The sequence below is a fragment of the Penaeus monodon genome, chromosome 30 (assembly GCF_015228065.2).
Source record: "Penaeus monodon isolate SGIC_2016 chromosome 30, NSTDA_Pmon_1, whole genome shotgun sequence".
In the NCBI taxonomy this organism is placed as follows: domain Eukaryota; kingdom Metazoa; phylum Arthropoda; class Malacostraca; order Decapoda; family Penaeidae; genus Penaeus; species Penaeus monodon.
This window is the reverse complement of record NC_051415.1, coordinates 11,517,297-11,517,641: the sequence shown is the minus strand read 5'-3', so window position 1 is coordinate 11,517,641 and position 345 is coordinate 11,517,297.

Here is a 345-nt window from a genome sequence, read left to right as displayed (position 1 = left end):
AGCAATGTTGAAAGGGGTTAAGTGGGCTGTTCCCAGAAAAAGTGCAGACTTAGTAGGAAACAGTATTGGCTCTGCACATGACCAACAACCAAATGGATGTACGAGAACTGGAACCTGAAATGTAAGAAGAATGCAAAGGAAGAATGCAAAAGAGAGGTGAATAAAAATGGATTAAACGATGCGGAAAAGGGAAAGGATGATTTAATAATAACGGATGATTAGAACAGTATCACTGGTAGTAGCTAACACTTGTTTTGAGCATGAAAAAAGGCGCAGACTCATAAAAAACAGGAGACGCTAGTATATTCCATATAGACTATATCCTGGTTCGACAAAGGTATAGTA